Genomic DNA, 11,277 nt, shown 5'->3' on the forward strand with positions numbered 1-11,277 from the left:
TATGCTCTCTGAATGGTCCTCATGACCAAAATTGATGTCTGCCCATGAAGGAATTGTTTATCTCTGGTTTCAGATTCCTGTCCCAAAGGTTACAGTGAGGCGCCAATTTTGCTAATGGTAAAGGAGTTCTATTATCTGTTAGGAATTCTTCATAGGTGGCTCACAAGGGAGTTCCCGCAAACGTTACTGTGGGAATTTGATTCTCTCAAGTATCTAATAAACTGGTTTTATATGCTAGATAGAAGTTCCAACCTAAGCAGTAAAGAGTGTGGACGTTACTGTTAATTTCATTCAAAGAACGTTGTTTCTTGTGTTCTAGACCCAAAGGGCTGGAGGAATGCTTGCAGAAATAGTTTTTAAATTTGTACAGTAAAAAATCAGAATTAAATCATATGCTCCTCACCATCCTTCTATTAATTTAATCTTTGCAACAATCCTATGAAGTAGGCACTGTAATCCCCACTTCCCAGTGAGGAAACAGGCAAAAAGGTTAAGTAATATCCCCAGCATCACACTAGTCAGTGAAGGATACGAGATTCAAACCAAGTGAGTCTGGAGCCTGAGTGCATGCTCAACTATTACACTGCTGCTCAGTGTAACAATGTAATAACTAGGCAAAATGATGGGCCCTTAGCTGGGTTTCTTTCCTCATCTGAAAATCAGGATACTGAACTTAGATGAACATTCAAAATATTAATTGAATGCTTATTATGTGCCAGGCACTGTGCTAGGCTAGGGATATAGCTGTGAATAGGACACCCTTCTCATAGAGCTTACATTCTAGAAAGGGAGGCAAACTAATGAATAACAGACTGTGGAATATACTATGAGGCCAAAACAAATGGGCACAGTAATTGAGACTAATAGGGGGACCTGCTTGGGATGGAATGGTTCTGACAGGAGACTAAGCTGAGACCTGATGGTGAAAAAAGACTGGCCAGCAAAGAGCCAGGCACTCTACTTCCCAGCAGAGAGAACAGCATGCAGCAAGACCCTGAGTCAGAGAACTTGGTACATTATAGACCCAGCAGAGATGCATGAAATAGAGGCAGACAGTGGCAGCACCCAGTCATCCAAGGCTTGTTCTAGGTGCAAAGGGAAGAAAGACATTGAAAGGTAAGCCTGAGGTAACATGCTTAGATATTAAGAGTTCATTTTGGCAGCTGTATTGAAAATGGGTTGGAGAAGGAGGCAAAGAACTAGAAAATCATTTAAGCTTTGGCATTTACCTAGGCCAGAGATGATGATGCCTGTGATTGGTTGATGGTGGGAGAGAGGGAACAAAGTGAGTATGGACTCAACATTTAGGAAAGAAAATCCGAGGGACGTCTAGGAGTAGGATTCTAGAGTAAGTACCAGGTTTTTGACTTGAGCAAATGGGTGGTTGGGGTGCCATGTAATGAGTAAGCTAAGGAATTGCGGGGGAGGGGGCAGGTTCTCTTGGGACATGTTAAGACATGCTTTGGTGGTGTACGTTTAAGATGATGTTATGCAGGCTGTTGGGTACTATCCTGGACTGGAATAGGAATTTGAAAGATGTAATGTAGATGGCTCTTAAATGTGTGAGATCACCCAGGAAGAGAATCCAGAGTAAAGAGGGCTCCAGACAGCTTGATGAGCTCCCAACATTTAGAGACCAAGTAGAGCGGGAACCAACAAAAGAGACATAATGGAAGCCAGAGGGGAAGGAGGAAGACCAAGAGGGTTTTATCCCAAAAGCAAAAAAAAAAACATTTCAAAAAGGAAGGTGTGTCAACTATCAAATGCTGTTTTGAGCCTAAGAAAGATGACAGGAAAACAAAATGGAGAGTGATTGTGACAAAATTCTTATGGAAGGATAGGGATGGAAGCCAGGTTGGTGAGAACTGAAGAGTCAGTGATCAGAAATGACCCAGAAATCACACTTTTTATATCCATCCTAAACAAAGTATCATTTGGAAAGAAAAATGTCCAAGGATGATTGTGACAGCATTGTTTATAGCAGCACGAAATTGGATCCCCATCAATAGAGAAATAGTTGAATCCAATATGATAAATCCTTTCTAGGTAATATAGAATTTGAAATAAAATTCATATTTATGGCAAGACAAGAAAAATCTAAACATAAAAGTTCTTCTCTGCCCTTTGGCCTCCCCTCTCTCCTCACTGTGCATTGTGTATCCACATGATGCATTGACCAAACCTCCCCCATCAGCAGGAATACCTGCTCAACCGTAAACAGCAGCATTCACCTAGCATGAATAAGACAACTTCTTAAAAGATAATATTTCTTCTTGATCTTGTAAAGGGTCACATGACCTACCACAATGGCACTTAAATCTGGATTATGTAAACTGTCATTAATGCACCATTTAATGTACAGCCCTCTGTCTCAAAAAACATATATAAACTGTCTTGACTTGTAACAGGTGGAAGAGTTCTCAGAGCTTTCTGAGATGCTCTTCCCAGGTTATAATTTAGCTGGAATAAAATTTTCTAATTTTTCTTAATTTTTCATCAACAAGAATAAAGAGTTATTAATACTGAAATAGGAGAATTTCAAAGTCACTGAGTGAAAAAAGTTACAGAATGTGAACAATACAGAACAGTACAATTTTATTTGTGTAAAACACAAGACATGCTAGATACCTCAGTAGGTAAATCTGTGTGTAAATTAACATGAGAAGATCTTGAAGGAAACATTTCTAACCAGAGCAGTGACTTCTGGAGAGGAGGGTAGGTAGAGATTGATGAGTTTTAGTTTTATCCATAAATGTTTGGATTTTTCATAACAAGAATGTACTCATGCATTACTACAAGTTAAAAAAAATTAATAGATTGTAAAGACGGGGAAGCAGGGTCTGTAAAACTCATGCAGAATTTTCTCTAAAGTAGAGCTGAGAGATAATAGACATTTTCTGTATAAGACAGTGGGTTTGCTAGCATGCAAATGGAAATGATACAGAAATAGAGATCACTTTTGTGGGAAAAAGGATTCCTGAAAAGGAATTCTTTGTGTAGTCAAGAAAGAATGGGTGGTGGGAGCTTCCAGGAGACAAGATGGAGGAATAGGAGGACCTTGCGCTCACCTCCTCTCATGGGCACACCAAAATCACAACTGCTGGACAACCATTGATTGAAAAGACTGGAATTGGGGCTTCCGTGGTGGCGCAGTGGTTGAGAATCTGCCTGCTAATTCAGGGGACACGCGTTCGAGCCCTGGTCTGGGAGGATCCCACAGGCCGCAGAGCAGCTAGGCCCGTGAGCCACAACTACTGAGCCTGCACGTCTGGAGCCTGTGCTCTGCAACAAGAGAGGCCACAATAGTGAGAGGCCCACGCACCGCAATGAAGAGTGGCCCCCGCTTGCCACAACTAGAGAAAGCCCTCGCACAGAAACGAAGACCCAACACAGCCAAAAATTAGTTAATTAATTAATAAACTACCCCCAACATCTTCTTAAAAAAAAAAAAAAAAAAAAAAGACTGGAATCTACCCATAAAAGATATTCTACATCCGAAGACATGAAGAAACCATGAGACAGTAGGAGGGGCGCACTTGCAATATAATCAAATCCCTTACCACCTGGGTGGGCAACCCATGAACTGGAGAATAATTATATCACAGAAGTTCTCCCACAGAAGTGAGAGCTCTGAGTCCCATGCCAGGCTCCCCAGCCTAGGAGTCTGGCAGCAGGAGAATGAGCTCCTAGAGCATTTGACTTTGAAGGCCAGTGGGGCTTAATTGCAGGAGCTCCACGGGACTGGGGGAAACACAGATTCCACTCTTGGAGGGTGCACACGGAGTCTCGCACACACTGGGTCCCGGAGCAAAAGCAGTGCTTCCATATGAGCCTGGGCCAGACCTATTTGCTGGTCTTGGAGGGTCTCCTGGGGAGGCAGGGGGCAGCTGTGGCTTCCCTGGGGTCATAAAGGCTGGTGGCAGACATACCAGGGACCTATGTGAACTCTGGCTGGAGGCACATTTTGGGTCCTTGGCACCGAGACTTGGCCCCACCTAACAGCCTGTAAACTCCAGTGCTGGGACGCCTCAGGCCAAACAACCAACTGGGCAGGAATACAGCCCCAGCCATCAGCAGACAGGCTGCCTAAAGACTTCCTGAGCCCACAGCCACCTCTAGACATGCCCCTTGACACAGCCCTGCCCACCAGCGGGTCAAAACCCAGATCTACCCATCAGTGGACAGGCACCAGAAGCAAGGAAACTACTATCCAGTAGCCTGCAGAACTGAGTCTGCAAACAGGTCAGAACCTACCCTGGGACCAACTGGTCCCTGCCCCTTGGGTGACCAGAGGGGATTGTACTGCTGGGACACATAGGACATCCCCTATGGAGGGCCACTTCTCCAAGGTGGAGAAATGTAACTAAGCTACTACATACATAAGAATCCAAATAGAAATTTATACAAAATGAGAGAGGGGCGCTTCCCTGGTGGCGCAGTGGTTGAGAGTCCGCCTGCCGATGCAGGGGACGTGGGTTCATGCCCCAGTTCAGGAAGATCCCACATGCCGTGGAGCGGCTGGGCCCGTGAGCCATGGCCGCTGAGCCTGCACATCGAGAGCCTGTGTTCCGCAGCAGGAGAGGCAACAGTGAGAGGCCCACGTACCACAAAAAAAAAAAAAATAGAGAAAGCAAAGGAATACATTCTATATGAAAGAACAAGATAAAACCCCAGAAGAACAACTAAGTGAAGTGGAGATAGCCAATCATCCTGAGAAAGAGTTCAGAGTAATGATTGTAAAGATGATCCAAGAACTTGGGAAAAGAATGGATGCAGAGAGTGAGAAGTAGCAAGAAGTTTTTAGCAAAGCGTTAGAAAATGTAAAGAACCACCAGAGTTGAAAATATAATAACTGAAATAAAAAATACACTAGAAGGAATCAAGAGCAGAGTAACTGAGGCAGAAGAACAAATCAGTGAGCTGGAAGAGAGTGTTGGAAATCACTATCACAGAACAGAATAAAGAAAAAAGAATGAAAAGGAATGAGAACAGTTTAAGAGACTTATGGGACAATGTCAGACACACAAACATTCACGTTATAGGGGTCCCAGAAGGAGAAGAGGGAGAGAAAGGGCCTGAGAAAATATTTAAAGAGATAACAGCTGAAAACTGCCCTAACACAGGAAAGGAAACAGTCGCTTCCACTCAAGTCCAGGAAGCACAGAGTCCCATACAGGATAAACCCAAGGAGGAACATGCCAATATACATACTAATCAAACTAACAAAAATTAAAGACAAAAGAAATACTAAAAGCAACAAAGGAAAAGCAATAACATACAAGGGAATCCCCATAAGATCAGCTGATTTTTCAGCAGAAACTCTGCAGGCCAGAAGGGAGTGGCATGATATATTTAAAGTGATAAAAGGGAAAAACCTACAACCAAGAATACTCTACCTTGCAAGGCTCTCATTCAAATTTGACAGAAAATAAAAAGCTTTACAGACAAGCAAAAGCAAAAAGCATTCGGCACCACCAAACCAGCTTCACAACAAATGCTAAAGGAACTTCTCTAAGTGGAAAAGGCCACAACTAGAAAGGAAATTACAAAATGGGAAAGCTCACCAGTAGAGGCAAACGTACAGTAAAGGTAGGAAATCATCCACACACAAATATGATATCAAAACCAGTAATCATGAGAGGAGGAGAGTACAAGTGCAGGATATTTGAAATGCATTTCAAATTAAGACATCCGCAACTTAAAACAATCATGTATTATATATAAACCGCTATTTCAAAACCTCATGGTAACTGCAAACAAAAAGTCTATAATAGACATACACATGAAAAAGAAAAAAGAATCCAAATTGCAACACTAAAAATAGTCATCAAATCACAAAAGAACAAAAGAGAAAAGGAAGAAAGAAGATCTACAAAAACAAATGCAAAACAATTAACAAGATAGCAGTAAGAACATACATATCGATAATTACCTTAAATGTAAATGGATTAAATGCTCCAACCAAAATACATAGACTGGCTGAATGGATACAAAAACAAGACCAGTATATATCAATATGTTGTCTACAAGAGACCCACTTCAGATCTAGAGACACATACAGACTGAAAGTGAGGAGATGGAAAAAGATATTCCAAGCAAAGGGAAATCAAAAGAAAGCTGGAGTAGCTATACTCATATCCAAAAAAATAGACTTTAAAATGAAGAGTGTGGGGCTTCCCTGGTGGCGCAGTGGTTGAGAGTCCGCCTGCTGGTGCAGGGGACACAGGTTCGTGCCCCGGTCTGGGAGGACCCCACATGCTGTAGAGCAGCTGGGCCTGTGAGCCATGGCCGCTGAGCCTGCACGTCCAGAGCCTGTGCTCCACAACGGGAGAGGCCACAACAGTGAGAGGCCCGCGTACCGCAAAAAAAAAAAAAAATGAAGAGTGTTACAAGAGACAAAGACACTACATAATGATCAAGGGATCAATCCGAGAAGAAGATATAACAATTGTAAATATATATGCACTCAACACAGGAGCACCTCAATATATAAGGCAAATGTTAACAGACATAAAAGGAGAAATTGACAGTCACACAATAATATTGGGGGACATTAACACCCCAATTATCAATGGAAAGATCATCCAGACAGAAAATCAATAAGGAAACACAGACTTTAAATGACAAATTAGACCAGATGGACTTAATTGACATTTATACATTACATCTGAAAGCAGAATACACATTCTTTTCAACTGCACATGGAACATTCTCCAGGATAGATCACATGCTGGGCGACAAAGTAAGCCTCAGTAAATTTAAGAAAATTGAAATCAGATCAAGCATCTTTTCTGACCACAAAGCTGTGAGATTAGAAATCAACTAGAAGAAAAAAACTGCAAAAAACAAAAACATGGAGCCTAAACAACATGTTATGCAACAACCAATGGTTCACTAAAGAAATCAAAAGAGGAAATAAAAAAATACCTAGAGACAAATGAAAATGAAAACATGATGATCCAAAACCTATGGGACACAGTGAAAGCAGTTCTAAGAGGGAAGTTTATAGTGGTAGAAGCTTACCTCAGGAAGCAAGAAAAATCTCAAACAACCTAACCTTCACCTAAAACAACTAGAGAAAGAAGAACAAACAAAACCCAAAGTTAGCAGAAGGAAAGAAATCATAAAGATAAGAGCAGAAATAAATGGCATAGAGACCAAGAAAACAATAGAAAAGATCAATGAAACTAAAAACTGGTTCTTTGAAAAGATAAACAAAATTGATAAAATTTTAGCCAGACTCATCAAGAAAAAAAGGGAGAGGGCTTAAATAAATAAAACTAGAAATGAAGGAGAAGTTACAACTGACACAACAGAAATAAAAGGACCATAAGAGACTACTACAAGCAATGATATGCCAGTAAAATGGACAACCTAGAAGAAATGGGCAAATTCTTAGAAAGGTACAGTCTTCCAAGACTGAACCAGGAAGAAATAGAAAATATGAACAGACTAATTACAAGTTCTGAAATTGAATCTGTGATTAAAAAACTCCCAAACAAAAGTCCACAATCAGATGGCTTCACAGGCAAATTCTAACATTTAGAGAGGAGTTATTCCAAAAAAATTGCAGAGGAAAAAACACTTCTGAACTCATTCGTTGAGGCCACCATAACCATACTGAAACCAGACAAAGATACCATAAAAAAAAAAAAAAGAAAATTACAGGCCAATATCACTGATGAACATGGATGTAAAAATCCTCAACAAAATACTAGCAAACTGAATCCAACAATACATTAAAAGGATGTTACACCACGATCGAGTGGGATTTATCCCAGGGATGTAAGAATTTTTCAATATCCCCAAATCAATCAGTGTGATACACCACATTAACAAACTGAAGAATAAAAACCGTATGGTCCTCTCCACAGATGCAGGAAAAGCATTTGACAAAATTCCACACCCATTTATGATAAAAGCTCTCCAGAAAGTGGGCATAGAGGGAACTTACCCCAACATAATAAAGGCCATATATGACAAACCCACAACTAACATCATACTCAGCAGTGAAAAGCTGAAAGCATTTCCTCTAAGATCAAGACAAGGATGTCCACTCTTGCCTCTTTTATTCAAAATAGTTTTGGAAGTCCTAGCCACGGCAATCAGAGAAGAAAAAGAAATAAAAGTCATCCAAATTAGATAAGTACTAGTAAAACTGTCACTGTTTGCAGATGACATGATACTACACATAGAAAATCCTAAAGATGCCACCAGAAAACTACTAATGTTCATCAATGAATTTGGTAAAGTTGTAGGTTACAAAATTAATATACAGAAATCTGTTGCATTGCTATACACTAACAACCAAAGATCAGAAAGAGAAATTAAGGAAACAATCCCATTTACCATAGCATCAAAAAGAATAGAATACCTAGGAATAAACCTATGCAAGAAAGCAAAAGACTTTTCTCTGTAAACTATAAGACACTGATGAAAGAAACTGAAGACAACACAAACAGATGGAAAGATATACTGTGTTCTTGGATTGGATGAATCAATATTGTCAAAATGACGATATTACCGAAGGCAATCTACAGATTCAATGCAATTCCCATCAAATTACCAATGGCATTTTTCACAGAAATGAACAAAAAAAAATTTAATTTGTATGGAAACACAAATAGCCAATAGCAATCTTGAGAAAGAAAAATGGAGCTGGAGGAATCAGGCTCCCTGACTTCAGACTATACTACAAGGCTACAGTCATCAAAACAGTATGATACTGGTGCAAAAACAGAAATATAAATCAATGGAACAGGATAGAAAGACCAGAAATAAACCCACACACTTATGGTCAATTAATCTATGACAAAGGAGGCATCTATACAATGGAGGAAAGACAGTCTCTTGAATAAACTGTGCTGGGAAAATTGGACAGCTACATGTCAAAAAGTGAAATTAGAACACTCTTTAACACCACACACAAAAATAAACTCAAAATGGATTAAAGACCTAAATATAAGACGGCTACTATAAAACTCTTAGAGGAAAACATAGGCAGAACACTCTCTGATATAAATCGCAGCAATATCTTTTTTGATCCATCTCCCAGAATAATGGAAATAAAAACAAACAAATGGGACCTAATTAAACTCAAAAGATTTGCACAGCAAAGGAAACCATAAACAAAATGAAAAGACAACCTACAGAATGGGAGAAAATACTTGCAAATGATGCAACCGACAAAGGATTAGTCTCCAAAATTTACAAACAGCTCATGCAGCTCAATATCAAAAAAACAAAAACAACCCAATCAAAAAAATGGGCAGGGCTTCTCTGGTGGCGCAGTGGTTGAGAGTCCGCCTGCCGATGCAGGGGACATGGGTTCGTGCCCCGGTCCGGGAAGATCCCACATGCCACGGAGCAGCTGGGCCCGTGAGCCATGGCCGCTGAGCCTGTGCGTCCGGAGCCTGTGCTCCGCAATGGGAGAGGCCACAGCAGTGAGAGGCCTGCCTACCGCAAAAAAAAAAAAAAAAAAAAAAAAAATGGGCAGAAGACCTAAATAGACATTTCTCCAAAGAAGACATACAGATGGCCAAGAGGCACATGAAGATATTCAACATCGCCAATTATTAGAGAAATGCAAATCAAAACTACAGTGAGTTATCACTTCACACCAGTCAGAATGGCCATCAACAAAAAATCTATAAACAATAAATGCTGGAGAGGGTGTGGAGAAAAGGGAACTCTCCTACACTGTTGGTGGGAATGTAAGTTGGTGCAGCCACTATGGAAAACTGTATGGAGGTTCCTCAGAAAACTAAAAATAGAATTAACATATGACCCAGCAATCCCACTCTTGGGCATATATCCAGAGAAAAACTTGGTTCAAAAGTACACATGCACCCCAATGTTCATTGCAGCACTGTTTACAATAGCTAAGACATGGAAGTAACCTAAATGTCCATCGACAGATGAATGGATAAAGAAGATGTGATATATAAACAATGGAATGTTACTCAGCCATAAAAAAGAATGAAATAATGCCATTTACAGCAACATGGATGGACCTGGAGATTATCATACTAAGTGAAGTAAGTCAGACAGAGAAAGACAAATATCATATGATATCACTTACATGCGGAATCTAAAAAAAAAATGATACAAATGAATTTTATCTACAAAACAGAAACAGACTCACAGACTTAGAGAATGAACTTATGGTTACCAGGGGGGAAAGCAGGGGGAGGGGTAGACTGGGAGTTTGTGATTGACATGAACACACTGCTATATTTAAAACAGATAACCAACAAGGACCTACTGTAAAAAAAAAAAAAAAAAAAATGCCATCACACGTACTTTTATGAGAAAAAGGCAGAGAGATATGGCACATACACAGAGGAGGAGGCCAGGTGAAGGTAGAGTCAGAAGGAGGAGTGATATGACCAGAGGCAAAAGAATGCTGGCAGCACTGGAAGTTAGCAAGGAACTGAATCTCTCCTGGAACCTTTGTGGGGAGCATGGTGGCCATGCTGATGCCTTGATTTCAGCCCAGTGTGGACTCCTGGCCTCCAGAACCATGGGAGAATAAATTTCTGTTGTTTTAAGCCAGAAAAATAAACAAACTTAAAAGCTTTTGGACAGCAAAGGAAACCATAAATAAAACGAAAAGACAACCCACAGAATTGGAGTAGATATTTGCAAACGAAGCAACCAACAACGGATTAATCTCTAAAATATACAAACAGTTCATGCAGCTGTATGTCAAAAAAACAAACAACCCAATCAGAAAATTGCCAGAAGATCTAAGAAGACATTTCTCCAAAGAAGACATACAGATGGCCAAGAAGCACATGAGAAGATACTCAACATCACTAATTATCAGAGAAATGCAAATCAAAACTACAATGAGGTATCACCTCATGCTGGTCAGAATGGCCATCATCAGAAAGTCTGCAAACAATAAATGCTGAAGAGGATGTGAAGAAAAGGGAACCCTCCTACACTGTTGGTGGGTATGTTAATTGGTACAACCACTATGGAGAACAGTATGAAGGTTCCTTAAAAAACTAAAAATAGAGCTACCATATGTTCCAGGAATCCCACTCCTGGGCATATATCCATAGAAAACCATAATTTGAACATATACATGCCTCACAATGTTCACCACAGCACTATTTACAATAGCCAAGACATGGAAGAAACCTAAATGTCCGTCGAAAGATGAATGGATAAAAAGATGTGGTACATATATACAATGGAATATTACTCAGCCATTAAAAATATGAAATAATGCCATTCGCAGCAACATGGATGGACCTAGAGATTATCATA

The sequence above is a fragment of the Globicephala melas genome, chromosome 6, assembly GCF_963455315.2.
Source record: "Globicephala melas chromosome 6, mGloMel1.2, whole genome shotgun sequence".
NCBI lineage: Eukaryota > Metazoa > Chordata > Mammalia > Artiodactyla > Delphinidae > Globicephala > Globicephala melas.